Source organism: Sus scrofa, chromosome 1 (genome assembly GCF_000003025.6).
Source record: "Sus scrofa isolate TJ Tabasco breed Duroc chromosome 1, Sscrofa11.1, whole genome shotgun sequence".
NCBI lineage: Eukaryota > Metazoa > Chordata > Mammalia > Artiodactyla > Suidae > Sus > Sus scrofa.
Window position 1 is genome coordinate 171,517,819 of NC_010443.5, and position 15,934 is coordinate 171,533,752.

General features: G+C 33.4%; 1 long non-coding RNA gene across 1 annotated transcript in view; it reads left to right on the forward strand.

Annotated features, from left to right (window-relative positions):
* The window catches only part of LOC110257009, a 60,910-nt gene continuing 54,623 nt past the window's right edge, over positions 9,648-15,934 (forward strand). The window contains exon 1 of the long non-coding RNA XR_002339135.1: positions 9,648-9,897. This is a non-coding gene — a long non-coding RNA (uncharacterized LOC110257009). The remainder of the gene's footprint in view (positions 9,898-15,934) is intronic.

The following is a 15,934-nucleotide window of genomic DNA, read 5'->3' on the forward strand; positions in this document are numbered from 1 at the left end:
CAAATTCCCTTTCAAAATAGAAAGATGTTTAGAAAATTTTACCATTATTAAGATTTAATTACGTAATAAAAGTGATACCTGTCTTTTTAATTCCATATGTTTCATTAGGTACCCAGCATATGAAATTAATTGTACTAGTCATTATGTGAGATACAAAGAAGGAAATGAAACTAGAAATAAAAGGAGAAAAAGAGTATTTCTCTTGTGAACACATATTTGTGTTTAAATAATAATGCCTTCATTTACTACTTGTGTATATTTAGAAAAGAGAGTTAATGCTTTTGACTATTAATTTTCTGATTTCCAGATGCCATTAGTAATACATGAACTTATGAAAAATAGGACATGTAAAATGCACATGTAAAATATGCATCAGAGATCTGGCTGGCAATCTCAGATTAAGCCTGTAGAGCATAAATATCTACCAATGGAGCTATACTTTCCTGAGGGGTTAAACAGCGATCTTGTTGAGAGCAACAGGGCAGTATAAACAGGCTGACCATTTTTATGGATGCTGTTACCTCCCAGCACTAGCAGAGGGCAGAGGGTTGAAAAAGAAAACACACAGACAACATGCTGCTGCAGGGGTTACAAAAGAGAAAGAGATTGAATTGTGATCCAAATTTCCTGATATCTGTAACTTAGTGAGCAGAGAATCTGAAATCAGTTTCTGAGCATTCAATCACATTTATTTCAGGTCTGGAGGGAGAATACCTACCAGACCAGAACACTGCCGTCATTTCTCCTAAAGCTCCAGGATTACTCAGTGTATTTAAACCCTGGTAATAATGAAAAATGGATCAGGAGAGGATCTAAACAAAAATAAGGAAATCAAACATCATATTTTAACGCATATATTAAAAGATACTATGTAAACTTATACAAAGAAAAGGTATACCATGTCCTTGAGCAAAAATTATCAATATTATAGAGAATCAAGTTCCCCTAAATTTTCTATTTCATAAGGGCCCATTAAATGGGCACAACAATTTAAAATTTTTAGGATACAGAAAAATTCAGTGATTCTGAAGAAAAATTGTTCAAACATCTCATTTTGTAATAGCACTAAAAAAATAGAATTATCAGAGTTCCCGTTGTGGCTCAGCAGGTTAAGAACCCGACGTGGTCTCAGTGAGGATGGCGATTTGAACCCTGGCCCCACTCAGTGGGTTTAAATGCAGATGTAGCTCAGAAGATCCAGTGTTGCTGTGGCTGTGGCTGTAGCTTAGGCCTCAGCTGCAGTTTCAATTCAACCCCTAGCCTGGGAACTTCCATATGCTACCAATTCAGCCATTTAAAAAAAAAAAAAAAAAAAAGAATTATCAGCACAGAGTAAGACAAAAACAAAGCACAAAAAGAGGCCTATCATACAAGCTTGTCAGTATAACATGGTGGATAATATATACAATTAGCTCAATAAAAATAAAAGAAATCTATCTATAGAATTTTTGAACTTCAGAAGCAGATTTTAATTTTCCTGCATTAAAAAAGATATATTTAAATAATAGCAAAAATGTACTAAAATTAGAAGAACTGCTATCAACATATATTAAAATTTGTTTATACAATTTAATTAAATAATGCAATATGGTTAAACAAATTAACCATTCAGCATAAAAATAGAGTTTACAAATATACTGAAATTAATATACAATAAATATCTTACTGCTTATCAATTGAGGGAAAGATTGTTTTGTAAACATAGTTAATAGAACTGGTCTTTCTCAGAAGAATGCAAATTTAAAAGTCATAGAAATAAAAGATGGATTAATTTACCTGCATATAAATAACAAATTGTTATATACTAAAAAACAAAAAAATACCACCAGTGATGTAAAAAATCAGCAAGGAAACTAGAAGACTCTAAACACATATAACGAAGGGATAAATTTTAATCTTGTAACAAGTCCTAAGAATCATTAAGAAAAATAAACCACAGGAAAAGAGCCAAACCTTCTCATAGGAAGACAGCGACAACTTGCTAAAGTTTTTAGCATTAAAGTTCGCCAAAGAAAAGTTGCATTTTGCCCAGACCCAGTATCAATACTTAAGGCATCTTAATATCAGAACGAGGGTTAGATCTAGAGTCATGTAGAAGTCACAGTGCCCTAAATTTCCAAAACCTGAAACTCAGTGCCAACTGCAAGGTTCTCCTGGGCTAGCTGGTTATGGCTGAAATTGGATACCAATTTTCTCTTTTATGGCCAAACATTTCTGTGTTTTTCTAAACAATAACAACCCCAATCCAATTTTATGGATGCTGGATGACATTGCCTTAAGTCTTTAAAGAAGAAGTTGATAATCCTATCTGCCCTTTTTTATATGAAAAGGAAGAGGATGCCCTTTGGGTATTCACTCCAAAACACAGGGACCATCATTGACCCATAAGGCACCAAGTCCCCAGATGAAATTTGCACAGTGAAGATACCACACGTGCCTTCGAGCCATTAATGCCATTGCCCTTTTGGTTAAGGCCACTGAGAAAATTATTTTAGGTTTCCATTTAATCATTTTTATTCTTTTTTTTTTTTTTTTTTTTTTTTTTCCCACTGTACAGCAAGGGGGTCAGGTTATCCTTACATGTATATATTACAATTACAGTTTTTCCCCCACCCTTTCTTCTGTTGCAACATGAGTATCTAGACATAGTTCTCAATGCTATTCAGCAGGATCTCCTTGTAAATCTATTCTAAGTTGTGTCTGTGTCATTTTTATTCTTTATTCAGTAGAGGCTTTCCTGAGTTCTCATTACATTCACCATTTCTCTGTCAACCACCTCACCTCATATGAAGTCTTTTTTATTAACTTCTCTTCTTTCCTGGCAGGGACTTAGTCAAAGAAAAGTAATGGACTTGTTGTTTACTATACTTGTTTACTCATTTATTTTTTGCCTCTATAAAAGAGTTCTTCTTCCCTTGCTGTAGGGGGGAGACTTATGTTTCAACTCTCCTCTTTATCAAGCCTGGGAAAGTTCTCCACATTTTTAAGAGTGCATGAATTTAGACAGAACTAACCCAGATAATACAGGAAAATCTCCCTGCCTCAACATTCATAATCCTAATCACTTTTAAAAATTCCATTATTCAATATATTGCAACATATTCACAGATTCTGTGGACATCTTCGGGAGGCCATTATTTTGACTAAAACAAACATTTAAGAAAAGCAGTGGAAACATTTTCAAAAATAGAATTAAAAGAGAGTAGCATAATACACACTGATATGAACAGGCATGCATAGATACACAGGTGGGTATGCCAGCAACTCTGTTAATCATTTCTTTTCTTTCTGACTTCCACCAGATATTCCTATTTGTGTTTTTCTGACAAACCAATTTTATGGTTAAGTCCATGCTTTAATGGAAAATTTTAAAGTGTTCTTACTGAAGATATTTATATTTTAAAAAATTCCTGTAATTGCTTTATATCCCCATATTTATTTTCTTCAAATTATATCACCCTTCATTATTTTTGTCAATCTTAATCATTCATCATGCTCTCACTTTCTCTAATGGTTTCTTCCTACTCCTTACCTATTTTTTCCTGGTACCCGACTTAAAGTTCTCATTTAAAATTTCTTTCTTTTTTCCTTTAGTTTTTCCAGTACTGTTGAGGCTTTGCATAGCTCACTAGCTATTCCAAAATATTAATCCTGTATTTTTAAAATTATAGTTTTACAAATGTTATCAAATCACTCAAAGACTTACTTTTTTTGTATAATTTTTTTTCTCCATTCTCGGTATTTCTTGCTGTTTTAATCTTTCTAAATACCAGTCTTGATTGGTGAGTTTGGAAGGAGAAGAAATAAGCCCCTATTTTTGTTGCTCATTCTGGAACTAGTTTGCCTGCAGAGATAGTTCCTTTGCTGTCGCCCTACCATTAACTTTGTCCTGTCCCTACGGGCCAAGCCTAAGGATTTCTAACCAAGCTCTATGAGTCAGTGGAATATCACTCTGACTCTGAAATTCCCCAATTAGGAGGCCACTTTTGTTCCATAGATTACATTCTTTTTTGTTTGTTTATTTGTTTGGCTTGGCCACATCCAAGGCATGCAGATGTTCTGGGGTCAGGGAAGGAACGTGTGCCATAGCAGTGACAATGCTGGATCCTTCCCTGGACCACAGGGGAACTCAAAACATTCTCTATTATCTCTAATTAGATTGATAATTGCCTTCCATCAAGCATAATTTTTATTTTATTTTCCAAATATTTATGAACTTGAGGAAGGGAAAATAGTACTATTTATTGGATCCCTTACAAATTCTTAAAGATACAAAAAGTCATTGTGAGGGTGAGACAGAATATATATTCTTTAGTATCTTTTATATGATCAGGTGCTGACGTAGCTATTGTATGTGAATTAGAACATTGAATCCTAAAAATGACATTGATGAAATTAGTTATACTTTAATGAAGCAGACACAGATAATTTGCCAACAGTCTTAGGCATGGGAAGAACCAGAGCTCAAGTAGGAAGCCAGCTGTTTATCACAAAAGATCATGGTAGTTTACTGCATCTTCTCCAAGAATGTATATATACTTCTATTTTGAACTTTTTACAGTGAGTAGGTCCTATACTATTCATACAAACTCACTGTATCTATGGTTATTTATAACTCAATTTATAGTCACATAGCAGTTTCTCATTAGTTAGCTTTTAACTCATAGACGTTATCTAGCAATTTATTTTAGACTTGTTTATTAATCAACATTATTTTAGCCGTAAACAGCGAAACTAAGTCTGGATATTTTAAGTGTAAAAATGTTACTTTAGGAGTAAAAATGGGATATTTTGAAGAATCAAAGGAACTGTTGAAAGCTAAACCTTCAGAAGAGCAAGGACAAGGGAAAATTCTGGGGCCTGAGCAACATGGATCTCCTCTTGAGAGGGCTCTCAATAACAAGATTTAGATTCAAGCCCTCTGGATTATGTTTCTCTTTTGCATGTGTTAAAAGCCTGGGAACCTCTGTATGCCATGGGTAGCGGCCCTAGAAAAGGCAAAAAAAGAAAAAAAATAATTCTGAGACAGAACACATGGTTGACCAAACTTAAATCATACATTTATTTTCGCCTTGACCTATCAAACATGGACATGGAAAAATAAAATCATATGTGCAGACTTGGTTAGTGAAAGTCTGATCATATATGTTAACAGACATATCTAGACAAAGAACACTTTACTGCAAGCCCAAAAATCACTTCAAGAAAAATGACTGGTGCAACCTGCATGGAATAAAATACCTGCATGAATTATCAGCAAGTTATTATTTCAGAAATATATAGCTTTTAAAACTTCATTCTTCACTTACATATTCATTGATAGGAGAAAATAGGCTATTTTGAAAATAATTTTAACTTGCAGTTGAATTGATGGAGTGTTAAAATTTGGAAAGAGTAAAGTTCCTAGATTTATGGAAACAAGTCAGATTTTCTACTTATCTTTAAAGAGGTCTTTTTTCTACATTTCATTTTCTTGTTAAATATTTATTGTGGCTTCAGTGTTACACGAAGAATGGCACTATAATTCATGAAAAACTCATTATCTAAGACAGTAGACATGACAAACTAAAGAAATCTGACCAGTTACTTTACATTATCTCTGTTTTATTGTCCAAAGGCATGGTTTATATGATCTGATAAGAAATATGCCTTAAGGTACTCCATAAAATGAAAGGATAGGAAATGTTTTTAGTCAAGGAAATATATGAAGATAATGACAATATTTCATTTCTTATTATATTAAATTCTTTATCTTTTATCTTCTGTACCAACATCCAACTTCCCCTACTGGCCATATGGGTTAAGTAAATAAATTTATATAAATGACTGACAAACTTTACTGCATATAGTACATACGCTTTCCTTGAAGGATATTTCACTTTCTTTATACTGTGCTGTATGTTTTTCATCTTGCTGATAATTACTGCATTAATGGAGAAAGAAGTATAATTTTCTGAAAATACCCATCTACTTTTAAGTCATTACTTGAGAATATAGGCAAAATTAAAAAGACAATTTCTGAAAAGTCAAACACATAAAATATTTTAATTACTTTTATTTTCCTTTAATACCCAGACCTTTTATCATACAGAATTCCTAGAAATTTAGTTATTTTCATAGACACTAATTCTTTATTTTTGTATTTGACATGCATCTGTATAGCATTTGCACAGTGCCAGATGCTAATATAAGTATTTCATATGTATGAGGTAGTCTTGGTATATCTATTCTGTAGGTGAGAAAATTAATGCACAAAGAGTTTAAGTGATTTGTCCAAGTCCCAAAAATGGCATGGCCATTTACACAGATGTATAAGACATGGATTAAACTATGCCTGAATGCTGGAAGAAGCTAAATGGAGTGAGAGTTAAATTTCTGTTCAATTCACTTATATTTACCCCTCTATTGGCAAATTACTTCATTAACTTACAAAATATTTTTAATATTGTAGTGAATTGTTATCTTTAATGAGATACTCCACTAGGTATAAATTAACATATCACAGTATTAAAACTCTACTACATTTTTAACAGATGGTACAATTTCCCTACTTCCCATAATAAAAAAGTACTAAAAGTAGTAATTGTAATTGAAAAAATAAATATTACATCTTTAATGTTACTTTAATTAAACATTTTATTGCATACATCTCTCAGTGACCACAAATTTACTGTTACTTTTCCTTGCTTTTAAGTCTGTTTTTTCTGTAATGTGGTCAACTACATGCCTAGACATAGTTTTTCTCATTTATTTTTGTTGTTCTTTTAAAAGAGTTCACCAATATTTATTTCCTAATTTATTTATGTTTCAAGACCAAGAACTATAATGTATTTTAAATGTTCTCTATTCAGTATTTTATCAAGATGCTGAATTTCTGTTTCTCAGGATCACCATAAATATTCCAAATTTTCCAATTTATATTAGTAAAATTTGTCCATTGGTCTGATGAAAATGTGACTGTGTACCTTCAGCATATGATGGCTTTGAATTTTTAGTCCAATGTAAACAACTCCTTTTGAAATAAAGCTTTGACCATCCCTTGGGATGGATAAAGGCAATATGCTCTATAAAAGCAGCACATTTCTGTGTGATATTGTTAGAATGATATACTCTTGAATCTTCCAATACTTTCTTTGATTAAACATTATCATATGAAATATATTTCTCATCTTCTGATCACTAGAATTCAATATCCCTCGTAAGAAAATATTTTCAATTCCAACTCTGCAGTTAATACGTTAGAACAGAGCTCAATAGATGTCAGACTTATAAAAAATAGACACCTTGAAATCTCTAATTAAATAAAGCTAGCATAATTTACCAACAGAAATAGTGAATTTTAATTTTGCCAAGGGGTAGCTTTAGGGCATCATTTAATCCAATAGATTGCCGTCCAAACAACTATCAAATCAAAGGCTATTAGCTAATACTCAGTAGGAAACTGAAGGTTTGAAAAGTTTCCTAAAACACCCCTGAGGTGAAGATTGATGATTATTTTATCTAAACTAATATGAGTGAGATTTATTTTGTTTTAGTGTCTTTGTGACCAGAACATCAAGGGCTATGGATTCATTACTCTGTGGTTTATTTTAAGCATGTGAAAGCTAGAGTGAGAATTACTTCTAGAGAAAGAATTTAACTGCACTTGAAATTCTATTACACTTCTAGGTGCAAAAATTTCTATCCAGGACTCATTAGGTAAATGTACTCATTATGTAACTCACTGAATTAAGGTATACATGTACACTTATTTTATCAAAAAGTTTTTCTCATTCAATAAGTAATCTTGAGTGAAAACAATGAAAATCATTTATTGACAAAGGGTTATTATACATAAAATGCATTTTAATGACCCATAAAATTATGATTTGTTATTGCCATTGTACACTTTTCCTGATGACTTCTAAGATAAGACAGAACCAGTTACTTAAGCATGTTGAGGATAAATTTTTAAAAAATTACTTAAGTTTTCAAAAATAGTTTAGTACCTTTAAAGCCCTGAGTAGTGCTCCAGACAATGATAGCACCTCTGGCAGATTCTCTTGGTGCCCCACTCACAATAAATAGCCACATTTGCTAGCCTTCAAACAGTCAACACTAGTGTGCCTTTGCCCTTGGGCTTTTCTGGATGACTGAATTCTGCTCTGCCCACAGGTAAGGCATGTACAAAGTGCCAGGAGTTATTTTTCCCATCCCTCAGAAGCATTCCACAAATGAATGAAAAATTAGAAAACCAATCTACTGATGGCAATTGTATAAAAAATTCTCCTAGAGTACTAAGATGGCCTTAAAATTCCCTTCTGCTTGACCAAACCTTAGTTTATTCCTTATTCCAGACATTTGATCTCCTATTCTAGATTCCCTTTTTTTCTTAGTGTATCTATTTTATAAAACTTTAAATTGCAAATCCATTTCCTGCCACTTTGAGATATACATCATTTAGAAAGCCTCCTCACGGTTTTAAAACCCGGGACTGTCTTTTGCCAGGACCTGGGATTCATCCCATTTAAATGTAATCATAAGGAAGATAGGGACCCTATCTCTCAATTTCTGTAGGCACATAGGACCAAACCTTCAGTCCACAGCCTTGCTCCAAGTTGTAAGTTACTTCCTGTTAAGAAGATAGAACATTTTCTTTTCCTTTGGGTAAAGACAATACAGATGATCTGAGTTCTCTCCCTCACCCCCTTCTTAAAAACCTCTCTTGCCATTTTTCTCCCTTTTTTAAAAAATGATTTCACGTTTTTTTTTTTTTTTTGTCTTATTTAGGGTTGCACCTGTGGCATATGGAGGTTCCCAGGCTAGGGGTCCAATCAGAGCTGTAGCCTCTGGCCTACACCACAGCAATGTGGGATCCAAGCTGCGTCTGCGACCTACACCACAGATCATGGCAACGCCGGATCTTTAACCCACTGAGCAGGATCAGGGATAAAATCCACATCCTCATGGATACTAATTGGGTTCATTACCACAAAGCCATGAGAACTCCTGATTTCACTATTGTTGAGCACAGTGTGAAAGCTGTCCTGTCTCTGCTTTAGTTTTTCTAGCCTGTAAATTTGGGGCAAGTTTGCTTTGCTAGTCCCAACATAAAAGACATTGGGTTGGGGTTGGGGATGGGGGTGAGGCATCACTTTCTATGTTTGTATCTGGTAGCTGTTTTTTTTTTTCTCATTTGTTTTTTTGAGGGGTCATATTTCAATTGAATTTTTGACTTAAAGGAAACATGTTTTAAAAGGTACTGTGATAGAAGATGAGATATGTTCTACATTGAAGCCAATTTCCTCATTCCTTTCAGAATTTCTAGTAAGGAGAGAAAGTAAGAGTTTATGCTTTGGACTTGGGGAATAAGCACTCTTAGAAGAAGGAGTTCATTAATTTTTTAGGTGGGTGCTAATACTAAAATGAAAAAAACGTGATCCTTTTTTTTATCAACCCTCCTGAATTGGTTTCCAACAAGCATCATTTCCCAGGTGTTGCTCATACCAATAGAAGGAGGTTGAGCTTAGTACAGAAGCAAAGGAAAGTTTTATTCCTCGGTCAAAGAATGGAGAGGTGAGAGCTTGGGGCTGGAGAAAACAAAACAAAACAAAAATCGTCAGCAAACCTGCTCTACAGTGGTCTAGGCAGTGGTGGAAGTTGGGGGAGTTTTTGTGGTGCTGCAGTGCGGCTGCACTGCTCAAGTCTCCAGAACACAGTGCTGGGCGCAGCGTCTCTGCACACGGCTCGCCGAGGCCTTCTTGAATTGAGTAGCCTGTGCGGCAGCTGAACCGAGGTATCTGGCAGCCGTTCGGCCCTTAGGTACTATGGTCTGAAATGCCAGGTGAGAAGCCTCTTCCTTTACGCAGCACCCTGCGAGCAAGTGAAACTAGAGGAAACATGAAGGCAAAGAAAAAGGTTAGACTTTATTACCCAAATTCTATTTTTATTTCCTGGGAGTTATTAATGGCTACATGATTTGTATTGATGGCTGTGAAAATTTAAGAAGAGGTATGTAAATAACTTGAAATTCCTCCAATAAAGTCTCACTTCCCTCTCTTGGGTATGGACTAGACTTAATGACTAAGTGCTAATGCACAGAGTGTAGCCAAAGTGACTGATTTGTGAAGGTACATTGTAATCCAGGGGGCTTCCACCACAGGCTGTGTCTTTCTAGGGGTCCTAGCCCTGTGAACCCAGTCACCAGGTTTTAAGAAAGCTCAGGCCATGTGTGAAACCCATATACGTTTTTATTAAAGAAGACTTTTATTAAGATACTTCATAAACCTAAAGAGAAAAATGTATAGTCTTCAATAGACAGGGAAAAACATTTAGTAAAATGCATCACCCTCTTTTCTCTTTCTTTCTTAATATTTAATATTTTAGAGAAGCTTTAGGGTAATGGAAAAATTGAAAGGAAGGTATAGAGATTTCCCCTATAATCCCTGCCCTTACACATGCATAGCATCCTTTCTTCCCTTGGTGTTGCACGTTCTGTGGGTTTGGACAAATATCTAAGGATGTATATCCACCATTATATATTTATGTAGAATAGCTTCACTGCCCTAAAAATCCTCTGTGTTCTGCTTACCCATTTTTATGGTTTTCATAGTTTAATCTTTTACAGAATTGGAATCATACAACATATAGCCTTTCCAGATTGGCTTTTTCACTTAGTAATATGCATTTAGGTCAGGGTGTCTGGGTTTTGGCCATTCTAATAGATGTGTAGTGGTATCTCATTTTTTAAATTTGCATTTCCCTGATGACATATGATGTGGAACATCATTTCCATATGTTTATTTGTCAACTGTTTGTCTTTTCTGGTTAGAGCTCTGTTAGGGTCTTTCGCCCTTCTTTAGGTTAGTGTGTCTATTTTGATATTGTTGAATTTTAAGTGTTCCTTGTATATTTTGGATAACAGTTCTTTATCAGATATGTCTTTTGCAAATATTATCTTCAGTCTGTGGCTTGGCTTCTCATTCTCTTAGCATTGTCTTTCACAGAGCAGAATTTTTTAATTTTAATGAACTGTAGCAGTATTTCTTTAATGGATCATGCCTTTGGTGTTGTATCTAAAAAGTAATCATTGTACTCAACATCACCCAAGTTTTCTCCTATTTTATCTTCTGGGACATCAACCATTTAAAAAAATACACACATACATATACTCACACACTGAGATGAAAAACTAAAATCTCTTAACAGGCTAGTTAAGAATCACACAATTCCTGACATGTGAAACACCACTCTTCCTCCAAAAGAAAACATAGTAACAAACCACTTCCAAAAATAATTTCTTCAGAATACCAAAGTGACACTTGGAAATATGAGATTATTTAATTTACCTCAAAGCGGAATCATTTTTAACATAAGACACTGAAAATTTAATTAGTGGTAATATTGATATATTTTTATAACATTAAATAGTGTTGGCTAGTACTCATGTACCCTAGTCCCTCTTCAAAATGACACAGCTGGAGAATATTCATAAAAATCATAAATAGGCATTAATGTTCTAAAAAACAATACCAACGATAAAATTTGCAACAGAAAAAGGGACGAATGCAGATAATTTACATAGGCAGAAATAGATATAATTAAAAGTAATTTTTAACAGTAATCTCAAAAGTTATAGAAACTTTAAACGAAAATGAAATTTTGTTTGTCACTAATTGTTAGTGTGTTTTAAGACAGTAATTTGCACTGATGGCTCATGAATGATTCTTTTCATTATGTGGGGAAGAATATATTATTTGACCTCTTAAAAAGTTTGTAATATATACATATATACAAAGAATTGAAGGTTTATAAAATTTGATCAGATTTTTATAATTTTATGTACCAATTTTTGGTGAAAATTTACATATCATCAAAGATATAACAGCAATTTTCATAACAGATTTATTTAGAATATAGACCAAATTTTTAAAAAATTTAGTAGCCCATCAAAAAAACGCAGCTATGTAAGAGAATGATATTTAAATACTGAGATGATATAATTTTTACTTTAATCAGACAAATGAGAAATATCCATAGTAACATATGAGTAAAGCAATAGAATTTACTATTTACAAAATAAGATCTTAAATTTGTTTTATGTATAATATATATATATATATATATATATATATATATATATATATATACAGGAACAGTTTTATATCAACCACATTGGTTGTGGCCCTATTTGTATACTTGCATATGTAATTTTGAATTGTTTCCATTTTCTACATCTTCCAAATGATATAAACTGAACAAGTATTACATTTTAATCAGCAAAAAAAAAAACCAAGCATATCTTAGATATTTCCAAAAATTACAATTAAAAAAATAAAGGCATTAATAGCCATAGATATTTTTATAGCCAGAGATATTTTTATGATTATCAAACTAATTTGTACTATTTAATAGCTTATTTATATTATAAAATGTATAAATAAGCCTTTTAAGTTATTGACATATGCTTTATTGATTAAGCGTGCAATTATTTCTCAATAATTCCTCAAATAAACGAAGAAATAGGGGTCAGGGTCATAACATAGCAGGAAACTGAACTAATTATCACCCCTAGCATGGAATTGTTTCAAATCAACCTCTTAGAGTTAGAAAGTACTTTTAAGTGTATTTCAAAGTTTTGTTACAAAATATCATAAACAAGGAAATAAAGGCCAAAAGCACTGCCTGTACTGTGCTTTTCTTGTATATTTTAATGTGCTTGGAATAAAAACTATTTCTGTTTAGCTGATCAAAGCTGTTTGGGGTTTCTTATTAAGGTGGCAGTGCTTCACCTGTGAATTTTTATGGAAGCCTGGGGAAACACTCAGCAGGATCTAACTTTTTGTTGTGTGTAAAAAACATTTTCCCTCTGTGTGAAAGTTTGCTCTTTATTTGGCAGATGGAATCCCCTGGTGAGGTGAGTTTTAGCAGGAAAAATACAATAAAACATACATCTTGAGAGTGGAAGGCATCAAAATGAGGAATGCACAACTGAAGATTTATTCATTATCTATATTATCAAAAATTATTCTCCTTTTTTGAAATGGATGATAGTTTTGTAAGAGTACACTCGTATAGTATTAATTTTGTCTTCATTTTATAGGAGTGTTTATGAATCTTTAATAATGTTAAGCTTAAAACTCCTGATACATACTCCCTACTATGTTGTTTAATTAATAAAGAGTAATAGCCACTATATATATATCCAATCATATATGTTTTCTATGGTGAAATTTAGAACATACAGAATTCACATATAAATTATAAAAGACATGATTTCAAATTTGATAACAGCATTTTTTTTTAGCTTCAAATAGAAATTTGTTCCAAAAATAAATATTCTGTTTGCTTAAAGAAGTGTTTGTATTATTGTAATGGGTGAATTACATCCACCTGAATCCATAGGTTGAAGGCCTAACTCTCATTACCTCAGAATCTGATCTTATTTGGAAATAGGGTCATTATAGATGTAACTAGTCAAAATGAAGTCAAGTTAAGCAGGGGGCCGCCCAAATCCTATACGGCTGAGGTTCTTACAGAGGGGGGAATTTGGACACTCAGGCAGGAAGAATACAAGTTTAAGACTGAAATCATGCTGCCACAAGCCAAGAATGATTGCTGATCCATATAAAAAAGATCCTTCCTTCATGCCTTCAGAGGCACTGTGTCCCTGCTGACAACTCCATCTCAGATTTTTAGCCTCTAGAACTGTGAGACAATAAACTTCTGAGTTTAAGCCATTCATTTGTGGTACTTTGTTACAGCAGCCCCAGCAAACTAATACAATTTCCAACAAAATGAAGAACATGTCAAAAAAAAGCGTTTTACAATTTTAATTTTACAAGCATTAAATAGAGATCAATGTTGAAAGAGCAAGTCTACTATTGATTATTTAATCCAAGATAGTTCTGACTGACATATAACCTCTTTCAAAGCACTATGTATACTTGGACAGATGTAATACTATATGTACTTACATCCAGAAGATTATTTCATGAGTCCCATAGAAGAATATATTTTAGGAAAAAAAACTTGAAGACATTATCTTACTTCTAGAATTGAGAGATTTTAAAGTTTGCATCATTTTATTTACTGTGACTTAGCATGTAATAAGTATGCCTCTTGCTACAACTTTCTTCCCAAATGATTAAGAATGAAGTTTCTTCCATGTTGATGGGTAGCAATTATGTTAAGAAAAAAAAGTTGCTGATCAAGGGATGAGTCAATCAACTTCAAGATAATTTAAGAAAAATCAATATTTATTACAAATGAGCAGTTCACAGCACACATGAAGATGAATTATTCTGTATTATGTGGAATATCACCACAGGAAACAATTCCACTGAGCTGTGGAATTGATGGGGGAAGGAGGGAGTGCCTCCTGGGAATCCTGGTGTTCCTATAATTTAATACAAAATGAAGGATTGATGAGGTACAGGATTCTTAGTGTAAGATATTCTAATCAGTACATTATATAACATGCTTAAAATTTAATTTACGGAATTCTCATCCTGGCTCAGCAATATTGAACCCAACTAGTGTCCATGAGGATGCAGGTTCAATCCCTGGCCTTGCTCAGTGGGTTAAGGATCCAGCATTGCTGTGAGCTATGATGTAGGTGGCAGACACGGTTCGGATCTCTGTCTGTGGCTGTGGTGTAGGCAGGCAGCTGCAGCTCTGATTTGACACTTAGCCTGGGAACTTCCATATGCCGCAGATGTGGCCCTAAAAAGACACACACACACACACACACACAAATTAATTTGCCAAGGAAGAGTGTCTCAGAAATAGATATCAATATTTCCCAAATCCTCTATTTTAAAAGCACTGACAATTTATATATGTCACATTTGTAGAACAGATGATAAAATTAGTGTAGTCCAAATAATTCCGAGGCAAAAGGAAATTAACAAGACTTGATCTCTATTCTGCATACACCATTCTCAATAATTACCATGTAGGATATGATCAGTTGTTTAACTTAGCTATGACGTCATTTTTTAAATATTATTATGTGTTTTTGCTTGTAAATAGAATTCAAAGCTAAAAAGAAGTATAGGAGAGTTAAGAAGGCAGAACAAAAGATAAAATGTCACCGGTGTTCTCAAAATAACAAAAGACAGTTTTCTTTTTGTTTTTTTCTTTATAAACAGTATTTTCTTATATCTTACTTTCTGTCACAAAGACATGAATAATAATTGCAGAGTGAGTAGCTTATTTTTGTTTACTGTCTCCTTGCTTTTAACATTTCTTTGAAGATCAGAAAGATCCTGCTTCTAAAACTTTTTATTTACTGCCAGATATAAAGATTTCTAGTTACTTGCAAATTTGTGCTAAATGTATATTTTAATCTTTGAAGTGTTGTATCCACTAAAAAGCATTCAAAATTACATTTATAACTTGAAACTTACAGTACTTAAGCCATTGTCTTAGTTTAGCCTGCTATAAGAAAAAGTCCTAGACCAGGTGCCTTAAATAACAAAATTTATTTCTCACAGTTCTGGAGGTTGGGAAGACCCAAGATAAAGTGCAGCCTAGTTAGGGTCCTGGCTCTCTTCATGACTTTCAGATGGCTGCCTTCTTACTGTGTGTGTCCTTACAAGTGGGAGAGAGAGAGCTCTGGTCCCTTCCTCTTTTTTATAGACTCTAATCTCATCATGGGAGCTCCAACCTCAATATCTCTTCTAAACCTAATTACTTCCTAAAGGCCCCACCTCCAAATACCATCACTGGGGATTTGGTCTTTAACATTTACATTTTAGGGAACACAAACATTTAGTTCATGTCAGCAATGGTGAAAATATCTGTAAAATATTCTTTGTTGAGAATAATGCATTACTTGTAATATAGTATCTTTAATGAAATTGTGACAAAAAGTCAAAGATTATAATAATTTTCCAGGCTATGGAGAAAATTTTCCTCTAAATAAACCTACAAAATATAGCAGATACCCAAC